General features: G+C 30.8%; 1 protein-coding gene across 1 annotated transcript in view; it reads left to right on the plus strand.

The window, feature by feature from the left end:
* Tomosyn (syntaxin-binding protein tomosyn) overlaps positions 1 to 12,016 on the plus strand; it is a 769,959-nt gene that overhangs the window by 587,457 nt on the left and 170,486 nt on the right. The window lies entirely within an intron of this gene.

Genomic DNA, 12,016 nt, shown 5'->3' on the forward strand with positions numbered 1-12,016 from the left:
GGGCTGTGAGTGATGGGGGCTGTGATTGTGGTTTCGTATTTAGATACGAAACCCCAAACCATAAACTCAATCCGAAAACTGCTACTATTTTACCAGTTAAAAATAGTTTTATGATACTTTTTTAATTGTATAGATTTTCAGTTCTCGAAAAAAAAAATAGATTTTTTAATTTTCCTATGAAAATATTTTAACCATTAATAACGACGTATACCATATAATTTTTAAATGACATATACGTTTTACTTAAGTTACATTGAAATAACTTACAACAGTATTACGGAAAGAACTCCCCAACAATGTAGATTTGGTTGGTGAAATACAGATAGGGAATGAAACGAGAAACTTGTACATATTTTAACTTGTACACTGATGCTTTATTTTATATTCATTGAATTTTTTACAAGATCTTTGTAATAGATTCATAAAAGAATGTGCTGTAATTTATTTCACTTAAGAGTTGACACAAAAAATAATTAGAAAATGGTATTAGTCTAAAGATTACAGCTTTAATTTAAAAGTATTTCCGCTTAACGAAATACATTTACCTATTTTTTTTATTTCGTTTTGTTATGATTTTCATTTTTTTTACGATCAATCTTTTTATTTGAACAGCTTTTTTTTTAATTTTTACTAAATACGATTTTTCATTCCATTCTGAAATTTAGATGTGTATTATATACTTTTACATGAAATTATTTCATGCTATTATTTTCTATAGAAAAAAATTAATTGGACAATTTATTTTTAAAACGAAAAATCGACAAATTAATTAGACAATTCATTTTTAAAAAGAAAAATCGACAATGCTCTTTTCATTTCGAGATTGATCTTAAAAAAATAACGATCTTGAATGGTTCATAAAAAACTCTTGATATTAATTGTGTGTGCGTTTATAAAAGCCGTCATTCTATTAATGGGAGTTTAATTCTTTCGTTGTTTAAATAAGTGTCTAGTATTGTATAGTGAATTTTAATAAATAAAAGGCTCGTTTCATAGAATAATAAATTTAATTTCGTTTTTTTAATATGGTAGGTATTTCATTGATTTTTATAATGTTTCAATTTGTTTCGTCCATCGTATGCGGGATGCGGGTTTAATGAAGGTTAGGTTAGAAAAAAAAGATTGGAAGAGGTGAGCTGTGTAAATTGGTCGTTGCATGAAGGGTAGGAAAATAATAAAAGAGGGTTATTTCTATTATATATGTGGGTTCAGTTCCGACATTCAGTATTACAATTTAACAGGTCACGAAAACGTTTACAAAATTGAAGAGTCGGTTACTTGCTCTATGGTCAGTGATAAAGTATCAATCTAGTTGTTCTTTCCTTTATTTTTTTTTCATTCGTTTTCTACCTTTCCATTCATCTGAAACTGAAGTTGGTTTACTTTGAACGAGGTTTTCTAATGTAATTTTTTATTCTGTACCTTAACTTCAGTTTCATTTTTTAAACTATATCCATTCTTAGTGCGTATTACTTTTTTTATTTGAAATTATCAACTGCATTTTATTAAAAAAAAGAAACTTATTTAAACGTTTTGAAAGTAAAATGTTGTCGCTGACAATTTCCTCATCCCGATAAAATAAATAACTGGATTTTTTCCTGATTATTATTATTGTTTTACAATCTTTATTCTTTGAAGTTTTAAGGATCTCTGACATTTCCAGGATGTTAACTACTATGAAAATAATCCTGTAATCAATTACTTTACTTTTTCGTGTCCGAGCGATGAGACATTAAAACCTTTGCGACCAGTATTGTGCCACCGAAACACCAGAAGCATTTCCTTGCCACAGATCTTCTAGTGTGCATTTGGTTGGGCAGAGGATGCATTTTAGGAGATGTTCAGAGTCCTGAATCTCACCGCACTCGCAGTTCAAGTCGTTAGGCTCTATTTGACGCCATCTAGCGCGGTTAACTGGAGGTGTTACAGCTCTGTTTGCGAACCATGGAGGGGGCTCGATAGATGTAGAGTTCAAAAATCCCTTTCTCGATTTCAGTCTCGGAGGGGGTGGTCGCTCCATCTGGTACATTATATGTCGTGTATCGAAAGATTGTCTGAACCGTTCAATGTACTCGGTTTCAGCTCGACGTATTCTAGGTTACTCCATGCCTGCCGCTCGGTGCAACTTTTCAATAGGAGTGGGTTTCATACATCCCGTTATTAAACGACAGGTCTCGTTCAGCGCTATATCAACCTTTTTGGTGTGTGTTGATGTTCCACACAGGACATGCATATTTGCCTGTTGAATAGCACAAAGCTCTACCTGCCGTCGACAGGACGGTTGGCTTAGCACCCCATTTACTGCTTCGGAGTTTCCTTAGGAGATTGTTCCTCGTATTTACTTTCAACATTGTGCTTTGACAGTGAGCCCTATACGAAAGTGATCTGTCTAATATAACTCCAAGGTACTTTGGCGCTTCTGAGTGTTCCAGCTGCTGATCGTTCCATGTAACATTCAATCGTCTTTTTGCTTCCCTGGTTTGCAGATGGTACGCGCATACAATTGTTTTCGCTGGATTTGGTTTTAAGGAGTTTGTTTTATAATACTCAGTTAAACCGTTTAGGGCTGCGGTAAGTTTCTTCTCAACTTCTGGAAAAGTTCGATCTTGAACAGCCAAGGCAAGGTCGTCCGCATACAGGAAATGCTCGGCCTCGGGAAAGGTAGGTTGATCGTTGGTATACAGGTTGAAAAGTAAGGGTGATAGCACACCGCCCTGAGGCAGTCCATTCCTTTGGTTTCTCCAGCGACTTTTCTTTCCTTCAAAGCTAACATAAAAACGCCTGTTCTGTAGTAATGATTCTACTATTTTAGCTAGTTGGTGATTCCCTGTTGATATAAGTATTTTTTGTAGAAGCAGTCTGTGGTTTACTGTATCGTAAGCCGCCGATAAGTCGACGTATGCAACGCCTGTGATGAGTTTCTCCTGAAAGCCCTGTTCAATGTGCTCTGTCAGCTTTAAAACTTGACCTGTACAGTTTTTGCCCGATCTAAACCCAGCTTGTTGAGGAATAAGTATTTGTTCAATAACTGGTTGAATGCGTTCCAGAATCATTCTCTCGTATAGCTTGTACATGTGACTGAGAAGTGATATAGGTCTGTAACTGCTGGGTTCTTCAGGAGCTTTGCCCGGCTTGAGAAGTGTGACCACCTTGGATTTCCTCCATAGTTTCAGAATAGTGTATTTAATAGCACAGTTGTTAAAGAGTTTAAGGACCCAGCTCCTGGTTATGTCTCCGAAATGTTTTATTTGCTCTGTACAAATATCATCCTCTCCTGCGGCCTTCCCAATCTTCAATCCACTCACACATTTCTCCAGTTCTTGCATTCTGAAAGAAGTGTTGAACATGCTGCTAGTTGTTGGTATTATGGTACTCTTTTGCCGCTTAAAATTTGCATGTTGGGTCTTCCCATTCAGAAGAAGTTGATGTGCTATTTGGTTGGAGGTTATCTGGCTAGATGGAGTTAAAACTTTCCTATCCCCATTGAGCTTCTTTATCAAGTTCCAAGCCACTTTACTACTATGTGTCATATCCATCCTTTCCAGGGTCTCTATCCACTTTCTTTGTCTCTCTTTACCCATCGACTGGATCAGGGTTTCTCCACATGCGATTGTTTCCTCGCTGAAAGGGTCCTGGTCAAAAAGCTGCTTGTATCTGGTCAGTACATGCTGGCTGTCCTTTGATAAACCAGGTATGTAGTTCTTTCTACATCCTCTTGGAATATGCTTACGGGAAATTTCCCTTAGGATGTTAACAAAGGTTTCATAATTTTGAGGTGTCAGCTCAAGATCAGTAACAGCTATATCCAATTCAGAGGAAAATTGCTCCCAGTCTGTTTTTTTAAAGTTAAATCTCCTTTTGAATGGAATTTCAGTAGTTTTAATGGCTGAGTAGACGCTTATTCGAACAGGCCTGTGCTGAATCTCGGGATATGGTCATATACCTCCTTGGCACAACTTCCCCCAACACATGCGCTAGCAAAACACAGATCAGGGTTATACCCTCTTCTCCATCTTTTACTATAAAAAGAATTTGGGAGTTTCAGATCATGGACCAGACTCAGCTGATTCTCCTCTGCCCACTCCTCAACTAATTCTCCGTTCAGGTCTGTTTCCGTTTATCCCCATGATAAACTATGGCTGTTAAAATCCCCTAATATCAGCTGAATTCTTTGTGAAAAAAAATTCTTAGGTGGGAGGAAACTGAAAGGCTTTCCTGGTGGCTTGTAAACGGATGTTACAGTGCAGTTTGTTAGTTCAATTGTGAGTATTTCAATATCGTTATCGTTGGTAAAAGAGGTTGACTTTAGAGTCAAGCCTTCTCTGGTAAAAATAGCACTGTCGTACTTCAAACTTGGCACTTCAACTGCCAGTGTAATTCCATGGATTTGTGGTCTATTTCTCGTCAGGTCCCTGTGCGTTTCTTGTACCCACAATATGTCACAATTAGTATTTTTACATAGAAGAGCAAGAAGCTCTTCCTTGTCTTTTGTAATTCCCTCAGTATTAACTGAGATAGTCGTCAAAAATGGCACTGAAAAGTGCCTTTTTATTGGACTGGGTTGCATTGTCTCTATGCTTGATGGTGAAAGGATCCGCGTCAAGAGTTAACACTTGACGTTGCCCAGGGTACGCCCGATTGCTATTTGTTTGCGTGTATAATTGCAATCTATGTGGAGGTCCTTTCAGGTACCCCCTGTAATCAATATTATAATTGTTATTAACTGGGTTTGAATGTCCATATTACCAGTGTTTTTTGAATGTTAGGTTTAATTAACAACATTGTCTCAATAATAAATGGCCAGAAACATAACAACTTGTACTGAGCTGTAATTGAGCTTACAGCCTGATCTAAAATCTAAGGTTAAATATAAATTGTATTACATACGAATGCGTGGATTGAATGTGTTTTTATTTTACTCTTATTCAGATAGCTAAATATTTTCAAAATTTTTACTAATTTGCCATTTGGCTCTCTATAATTTCTAACGTTCTAGAGATCAATTATAGTTTAATTAATGTATTCATTATTATTTGTGTCTGGATTAGACTGACTCTTATTTAGACATTGTAATTGTTTTCTTGTCATAATACTTAAAAGAATTAGCATCATAAATCAATATCACAAAACGTGTAAGATGAAAATTAAAAAATAAAAACTGTACAAAGTAAAAACCTGTTCAAAAATATATGCATAGTGTGACTAGAAATACAGTATGTTGATCATATAAACCCATCCCCTACCAAACACTACTCCTACTTTAAATATATATATATATATAAAGCTTGAAGGTATTTTTAGATAAAAAAAATAATTTATTCTCATCAATAAGTTTGCTGCTCTACAGAGAAAGAAACAAAAATTGTACGTTTGATTGGGTGGATCAAGGGAAATCATGATAAAGTATTGATCAAAACAGCATCACATACTGTTGATTATAAAATAACAAGTAGAACTCCACATTAGTTATCAGGAATAATATGTGAAATAATAAATTAAATATCTTAACTAAATATATATAAAATAAGTAACAGTTCAAGAGAGTGATGAAAATTATTTGAGCACATATTTGTACACATTAACTTATAGTGCAATGCACTACATACATTCTATTTATCAGTAGAATATCTACTGGTTAATAGAATATGTAATAACATACAAGCATAAAATTTTAACTTACTGCATAAGCACATATGAAAAATACACCACTACGCAGTCAACATAATCTCAATTTTTTTTTTTTTTTTTTTTTTTACTATAAATTAAGGAGTTTGATGAAAAAGAGGCTTAACCACTAAAGGCCCTTTTTCCATCAAAGCATTATTTGTTTCTGCCATGTTTTCATCTATAATCCCACCATTAATAATTTCTCTATATCTATAAAACCATTGTGGCGATAATGTAATTTCTATATATATATAAAGAAATCCAGTTTAATTGAAATGCTATTTTGTACTCATTTGTCAAAACATAAAGAAAATTGTATTTCCCCACTCAAACAATGCAATTGAAAGTAATACCGTGCTTTTCTTTGAAAAGTCAGTAAGAATGTTTTTCAGTTTTTGCCCCTTTAAGTTTTGTTTCTTAAAAATAATCTTTTATTAAAATAAAAGTTTTTCTAGCTGTACAAAAAACTGTTTTTTTTATGTCATTTAACTACTTCAGAACTAATCCACTGTGGTTTTTCCTAATCTTTTATGCTTTAAAGTACTTTAAAATGCAGAAGGTTACAAATTGTAACCTTCTTTATGAAAGTTTAACAGTCCAAGACATACTTAAATTTCTGAACAATGTATGTGCAGAAAGATATATTATATATACACAGTATTATTAGGCCTTACATTTACATGGAATAATGAAATTATAAACCTTGATTAACAATTTAAATTAAGTTGTAAATAATCATTTGAGTCCGTGGAATAGAACTAAACATTACTAGCTAAGTTTAAGTTTAATTTAAGTTTTCATTTAACCTCCTACTTCTCTTCAGCACAATTCACTTACAGAAGTTAGAGTCTAGTGGTTGTATGCGATGACCACAAAATTCAATTTCTTGTTTACCTTGCGGCAACTTATCAAAAAAAGATGAGGACCATTTTGTAGAAGTTTTAAACACAGATTCAAGGTCTTTTTAGTTCTGTTTTTCATTTGATGGGATAAATTCAATAATAGTGGAGCTTATATAATGAAAATACATAGCTTCAGCTAGTTTTTTTTATCCCTTTTTATATTTATTTCTTACTTTTTTATATTATTAATTTATCTTTCATGCATAACTTCTTAGATTAAATTCTTCATTTCTTTTTTTCAATAAATGTATATCATTTTCTTAGTTGTTAATGAAATGCAGTTTTATTTCATAATTTATAAGTTTATATTTCTTTCAATAGACTTATTTTAAAACAAAAAATAGGCTTTCTGTAAAATATTATGAAGTAAAAAACTTTTATTTTGAAAATGTTGATTTATATAAATTACAATTTATAAAAATCTATTTATATAAGAAATTTTTAAATGTTGATTTCCAGTTTGTATACAATATTATTTGATAAAGTTGATTGCAATCTTTTTAACACAATCAATCTTGATATAAATAAACATTTTCACATATATATATTTTTTTTTACTGTATTGATGTTTATTAAAATTTCAGAATTCAGAATATTTCTTTCTTCTAAGCCCACATAAAGCAATTGGTTACTGCTACTAAACTGAGAAATAATCTTGAGAACATTAATGTGAAATAGTTTTCATCAGATCACTGATATTATAAGTATTATAATTGATGAGAACTGTACAGATTGTTCACATTTTGTGAGTATCCTGGAGTAGTTAGGAAGGAGTTCTAACCTACAAACATGGGACAGATTCCTTCCTCTTGTTTTTATATATTTACAAATTTTCTAAGCAAATTCTAAGAATTTCAAAGCAGTATAGAGAATCATAAAAATATGAAATATAAAATTTTATAATAACCTTATAATTTTATATTTATTGTTATCAACAAATTTATATTAATAATGAAATACAGATATAATATCGTTTTATAAGGAAAGAATTTCAACAATTGAATGAATGAATAATTAGCTGTCTTATTGTTTTTTTTTGTGATTAGTAAAGGCAGACTACTTAATTTAATTCATTTCAATTAAAAAAAAAAACACAAACTTAACCTTTCTGAATAAAAGAATTCTTTATTTTCTTTTTATTCATGATAACTACTACAGTTTATATTTTAACATTCATTATGACAATTTTTCTTAAACAATATTCACCAGATGCAACTTTACAATTATATTAACTTATTCTATTATAAATACCTATGGATGGTAACACCTAAAAATCTGCATCTAACATTTTCATTCACTACATTACTATTTTTTTTTTTTTTTGTATGTTTATTTTATATTCTAATTTATTCTTCCATGAATAACACATTCTCCAATAATTATAGAAAATGATAGGCTATGTAAAATAAAAAAAAAAAAACAATATGAATTTGTAAAAATATTAACATTTCAACAAAGTAGTAGACAATTAGTTCCAGCCAACGTTTTTTGAAATCAAGAGATTAGATTTGTAATTAAAGTTTTCCTACAGTTATTTTTTTTGCAGTGTAAAATGCGTATAAAAATGTTATTTAGATTTGTAAAGTAATGAATTGCAAAGACTTTTTTTCAGAAATGAAGTGAAAAATTAAATTAATGAAACTATTATATACAAAATTGCTACTATCAATACCTAAGTATACATTAATATAATAGAATTGTAAAAATATTTAATTTATTCTAAATAATATAACGAAAATTATAGGATATAATAAAATTCAAAAACCAACAAGACTTTGCGAAACTGTTATTACGTTTACATTAACTTAGTACTAGATTATATGCTTCAGATAACTGGTGTTTGCGATCAAATTGCTTTCTCTCCAACATATATTTTTCAATTTCAATTCCCTTCTTTATTTCTTATAGAAATATAAAATTTTTTGAATTAAACAATTTTTTTTTGTGGGAAGTAATAAATTGCAATAAATCATAGAAATGTTGGTCAATTTTATGTAATGTACATGAAAAATAAAGTTAACATCCATGGTAAAAGAAATGAAGACCATCTAGCATCTTAGCAGATACTTATGTTTTAATCAAAAATCATAAAGTTTGAATATATTTATTCCATAAAATTTATGAAAAAGTTTAAATTGACATTATAAGACAGCGTCAGATTATTAGATGTTCCAACGACCAGTTGTTTAGGTGTTTAGTGGATTAGTTTTATACAAGAAAATTTTAGTTTTATAAAAGGAAAAAGCGTTAATCAGAAACTTATTTAAAGAAACACATAATTTTAAATTATTGATCTTTTAAAAAATTTATCAATATTATTTAACTTTCTAAGTAAAAAGAAAGTATTATTCATATGTTGTAGTTTTCTTTGATGATCTTATAAATAATTCATTTTAAATCCTAATATGAATAATAGACATATAGGAGAAACAGTGCAGCTGAGAGCTTAAACCATTTGTCAGTGAGGCTGCATTAATCAAAGTTGACAGGAAGGATTGTTAAAGATATCACTTTTCTTAAGTTTTTGTCATGCTTCAAGCACTTTACATCCTTTGGTAGGTTATGCATAGCCTAAAAATTCTTTAGAAACTTATTTTTGGTCCTTACATTAAAGAAAATCTAAAACTTGGCTCTTTACATAATTTATTTTCTGTCAAAGTCTTTTATTAACTTTTACTTTTTTCTTAATCCTTTTAACTATTTTATCAAGATATTTTTGCAGTCTTTGCCACCTCCACAATTTAATTAATGCTACAGTTCATAGTGTACTTTCAGCAAGAGATAATTGTAAGAATCAAATTAGTTTAATTACTGCATTACTTAAATAAAAAATTAATTATTTTTTAGCTACTTCCAAAAATTCTTAATTTTTTTCTTCTATTTCATATTCATTACTTGAGCTCAGTAATTTACTTACCAAAACTTTGGTTTCTGAATAAGATATTCAGTCTTATAATTGTCCCATGTTTCTATGCTAAATTGGGCTTAGAAAAACTTATTCTTATCTTTGGAAAGGTTTTATTTCAAAGAAATCAATTTCTTAGTAATTTATGAATTTCAGTTGGTTTCAGTTACATGTGTCTTTGAAATGACATGCTTGTTTTAAATGTCTGATGTTGAGAATAGTTAGTCTGATTCTTATCATAGACTAGATTAAATTAGATTCTATCAGGCTTGTCAGGATTATGTCCAATAGGTATTTCACCCACTGTTTTTTTACAACTTCAAATAACTTCCAACTCTAATGAATTGCAATAAAGAATTAGCCACCAATTTGGAGATGTCACCATGATGCTATGGATAAAATCAAGATGCTTTCTAAGAAACCCATTTTCCATTACCCTGATCCTGAACTAGATAGGTTACAATCAATTGAAAAACATATGAGGAACAGAATGTCAAATAGCAAACTATGGAAATCATTACAAAATTTTGTAAAAAGGCTGTAAAAGAAGACAAAACAAATTTTTAAAAGCACAACACACAAAAAATGATGACAATTGTAAAATTAAAAATAACATAATTTTTTTTAATATGCTGCAATTAAGTAAACAAAAAAAAATATATTTTGTGCAGTGTAAACATGCGTTACACTTCAAGTGACCAAGCATTATAAATGAACCCACAAACTAAGGAATTACTAAGCAACTAAGAAATCACTAAGAGAAATAAGTTACTAAATAAAGGAATAAATAAATCACAAAAAAAAAATAGTAAAAAAAGAAAAGATTAAATAAACAATAATTTAAACAAACGAACTGCAAATAATTGAGGAAGATAGTTTAAAGGAATCAAAGATGAAAAGTTGCAGAAAATGCATTAAAACTTAGATAAAACCCAAACTGACTTCAAGAACTTGAATTTTTTTTAATATTGCCTACTCATCAACCAATGTACTGCCAGTTCAAACTTACCACACAATATACAATCAAATAGAATGCGATACACCATTGGGCATCAGTTATCCAAGAGACATCTCTAACATCACCAAATAATATTAGATATCCAGATGGTAACACAGTGTATCCCAAATGCAAACAATAACCTTTTTACTCTGACAGTACAAATCTCACATCGGTGACTTCAATGGTAATGCACTGTTAGACATAGATTATTTTTTGTTGCTGCTAACCATTAATTCTACTAAGCTGCCTTCAATGCTTTATAAAGCACTTTCACCTAGGTTTATATATGGAAGCAGATATAGTAGAGGAGAATAATGTCATCCATGGAAATCGCTGAGTGCAAGCTTTCCGTAGCAGCTATATCAGCTCTTTCATTGCCAGGGATTTTGTGTGTGGCTAGAAACCCTGCCACAACTGACCAATGTATTGTATTTTTGAAATGAGAAACAGATGTGTGAGGGTTCATTGTTATTGAATGAAAAGTAAATAAGTCAGATAGGATTTAAAGAGTATTAAGTTACAACACTTAATAATATGACCGAATCTATCTGTAATGTAGAGAAAAGTCGGTACTTACGTATTAGCACCACCGCAGCTAACCAAACTTAACCTACGCTTGCTTCGCTCGCTAACCTTGACTAATTAACACTGTAATTTTTTTAGTATTTATTAAATAATATTTATTTAAATAAATAAATAATATTTAATATTTATTTAATAAATTATTAAATAAATACTCAAAAAATTACGGTATTAATTACTCGAGCGAAGCGAGCGTAGGTTAAGTTTGGTTAAATTATATTTATAAAATAAATAAATATAAATAACCATTTATTAAAATTAATAAAGAGACTGATTTGAATCTATGTGGAACTCTATATCGGCCCATTTTTTACCGAAATCCGATTGACTACTTTGTTTTTAAATAAAGCTGTAGCTGCGGTGGCGTTAATATGTAAGTACCGAAAAGTCATGAGTAGCATACAATTCAGTAGTAAATGTACTACTTGGTGAGACAAACCAAATGTATAAATTCAGTGACAATTTTGTGACAATTTGACAACTAATAAGTTTTCATCAAACTGCCATCTTTTACTGCCTGTTAAAAGAAGTGGATCTGGCATGTTTATTTCATTCGCAAATTTCCAAACATCATTTTTCTCACAATCAAACAAATCTGATGAGATCACTTTTCATACCACTTTTATTTTGTGGTTTTGAGTAGACCATTAACTGCAGAAGAAATATTTGAGCCTGAAAGTTTGGTCCATAGAGTACTGGTAAAAGTGAAGGATAACTACTACTAAGTAGACATGTGCTAACAACTGTCTTTATACAAGTAGACCCCCCCCCCCAACCAATCTCCAGAGGTTCACAGGTTTGAAACTCACAGCGTAGAGCTACTCATCCATCCACATAATGTCACACTTTAGGCTACGATTGCTCTCCTAAACACATAGTGCACGTAGTGGCTGTGATATAATTGTGTTATAATGTTGTGAAGTGTGTTCATATTATATGTACATTTTTTTGTTGTAGTAA

This window comes from Lycorma delicatula, chromosome 7 (genome assembly GCF_047948215.1).
Source record: "Lycorma delicatula isolate Av1 chromosome 7, ASM4794821v1, whole genome shotgun sequence".
NCBI lineage: Eukaryota > Metazoa > Arthropoda > Insecta > Hemiptera > Fulgoridae > Lycorma > Lycorma delicatula.